Genomic DNA, 3,278 nt, shown 5'->3' on the forward strand with positions numbered 1-3,278 from the left:
TATTCACTTACTTGCAAAGCTAAGTGGCTTTGATTTGTTCCAGCCTAAGTACTTTTGTGGGGAATGTTTGTTTAAAGGTGGATGATGTTAGATGTAAAATCTAACCAAATTTTAATATGTTTGGAGAATATCAGCCATTGTGCTATCTCTACTAGGAGAAATAATCTGTTTTTTCAACCTCTCTCTCCAACAAAGATTTTTGCAGTAGCTGGCTGGAAGATGAAGGCAAAGGAAAGGATGAAAATGTCCTCTATCCATCTGTTCTTTCCAGCCTGGCCATCATGAATGGTCATAGCTTCCCTTTGTGTGACATTACATATTGTTAGGCACCACCCGTTCTCAGAGCTGTGAGATAATCTGGGCTTCCAGGTGCTTACCCAGGGTTCAGTTTCTTTGGAATGAAGGTCAATGGAGACTGTGGTGACTTCAGGAAATAATGGTTTTATTTATACCTATATACAATTTGAACATAGGATTGAGGGTACCTGAGCATGAACACCCCAACGGATCTTGCTTTTTCATTCAGTTTCTAGGCGAGCTTGAAATTCAGCACAGAGCAAGACATGTCTTTCTATGCCCCCAGTTTCCAGAGCCAGTCCAATACACACAGACACAACTCTCTCATAGCCAGTCCCCACCAGCCTTCACCTAGGAAAAAGCCCACCCATTTGTCTCTATGGAAACAGAGCAGATTCTTTAGATATGTTAAGTCATCGTACTTAACTAGCCAGCCAAAGATCCAAAGTTATGGATGTAGTGGAAATGGCTACAAAGTTAAAATGGATATATAGAGGACATGTGGCAAGAGGCAACTGAGGCTGATGGAATAAAGCAGTATTGATGTGGAGACCCTACAATTCAGAAGACCCAGGCAGCTAGACTGGTGACTGGGAGCGGCCGCCAAGACCATATAACACCGGTCTTGAAAGACCTACATTGGCTCCCAGTACATTTCCGAGCACAATTCAAAGTGTTGGTGCTGACCTTTAAAGCCCTAAATGGCCTCGGTCCAGTATACCTGAAGGAGCGTCTCCACCCCCATCATTCTGCCCGGACGCTGAGGTCCAGCGCCGAGGGCCTTCTGGCGGTTCCCTCATTGCGAGAAGCAAAGCTACAGGGAACCAGGCAGAGGGCCTTCTCGGTAGTGGCGCCCGCCCTGTGGAACGCCCTTCCAGCAGATGTCAAAGCGATAAACAACTACCTGACATTCAGAAGACATCTTAAGGCAGCCCTGTTCAGGGAAGTTTTTAACGTGTGATATTTTACTGTATTTTTGGTTTTTATGGAAGCCGCCCAGAGTGGCTGGGGAGGCCCAGCCAGATGGGCGGGGTATAAATAATAAATTATTATTATTATTATTATTATTATTATTATTATTATTATTACCTTCTATGCAATGGGTGGATGATCTAAAACTAACAGCAGGGCTTGTGTGGATTCAGGAAGCAAACAACAGAGAATGATGGAGAGAACATGAAAAGGTGTATATCCAAAGATGGATGTGAGATGTAGAAGAGGAAGACGACTAAACCGAACCTCATCATTTGCATAAATTATAGCTGATGTAATGCTACGCTGGACCATAAAGAAGGCTGATCGCCGAAGAATTGATGCTTTTGAATTATGGTGCTGGAGGAGACTCTTGAGAGTCCCATGGACTGCAAGAAGATCAAACCTCTCCATACTGAAGGAAATCAACCCTGAGTGCTCACTGGAAGGACAGATTGTGAAGCTGAGGCTCCAGTACTTTGGCCACCTCTTGAGAAGAGAAGACTCCCTGGAGAAGACCCTGATGTTGGGAAAGATGGAGGGCACAAGGAGAAGGGGACGGCAGAGGACGAGATGGTTGGATAGTGTTTTCGAGGTTACCAGCATGAGTTTGAGCAAACTGCGGGAGGCAGTGGAGGACAGAGGTGCCTGGCGTTCTCTGGTCCATGGGGTCACGAAGAGTCGGACACGACTAAACGACTAAACAACAACAACAATGCTACGCAATTTGTACGCAGTGTTGGCAAAATCTGGACCCTCCTTTTGTTCTCCTTTATTCTGGCGTTCTCTGAGATAACTCTCTTGGAATTCTGTGGTGTGCCTCACATGACATTACAGGGAAAGAGTGAGGGAGTAATTTTGCAGTATATTTCCAACCATGACCCATGCTGCGTTCCGAATAGCAGATTTCTTTTTCTCAGGTAACAGCAGTCAGAAGGAGACTTGGATCAATATATCACTACAGGTGGCTACTGAGCTATTGTGCATTCAGCTGCAACTGGAGACAAGCTACAATTCTCATCAAATGAGGTTATTGGCTTGAGAACTGACGGAGCGATGATCAGGGGGCTGTAGAAAAGTGTTGGCATGGGAGTCTTCCACTCTCTCCTTTGTAGCACCATGATTACTTAGCAAAAATGATTAGCATCGCCCAAAGTCTTGCAAACAGAAATGCAAGCAAAAGGAATTTGCGTCTGGGTAACTTAGGCTGCATGGCATGAAACCCTCTGAAATATACTCGGAGTGAATTTCATGCTCTTTATTCAGCTTGTAGTAGCAATGAATGAAACTTTCCCCAAAACATCTAGCTATATATACATTATTTACACAATGGGCCCTGTGTGATTCGTTAATTCCAGGTTGCTCCTGTAGGCCAATCAGGTTGCGGATTCACTTCCTCCAGAAGCCTGATTGGCTACTCCTGCAGGTCAATCAGGTTGCTGATTCACTTCATCCAGGAGCCTGATTGGCTGCTCCTGCAGACCAACCAGGTCGCTGATTCACTTCTACCTGGAGCTGGATTGGATGGCTCCTGCAGACCAATCAGACCGCTGCATTCTGGATCCTATTGTTCTAGGATTCAGCTCAGTACATAACACACTCCTAACTGTAGTTCTGCAGTCACATACTGTGGCCTAGCAGTGCTCCTCTTCAGGCTGCTGGCCAGCCAGCTTTGTCCTTTCCTATAACACTCCATTCCAGCCCCCATCAGACACTCTATTCTTAATAGTTTGTATTTGAGATTCCTCTTTTGGGATTCTCTCTGTCTCTGAAAGATTTGCTTGTGCTGTTGTGAACCTTCGGTTTCCCCCAAACCCGCTGGTATCTCCCAAATGGGTGGTATCATTTGGACCCCCTAAAGATGCAGACTCAGAGATTTAAGTTCACTTTTGTGTATACAGTGGTACCTCTGGTTACATACTTAATTCATTCTGGAGGTCTGTTCTTAACCTGAAACTGTTCTTAACCTGAAGCACCACTTTAGCTAATGGGGCCACCCACCGCCGCGC

Source organism: Podarcis gaigeae, assembly GCF_964106915.1.
Source record: "Podarcis gaigeae genome assembly, chromosome: 8".
Lineage (NCBI taxonomy): Eukaryota > Metazoa > Chordata > Lepidosauria > Squamata > Lacertidae > Podarcis > Podarcis gaigeae.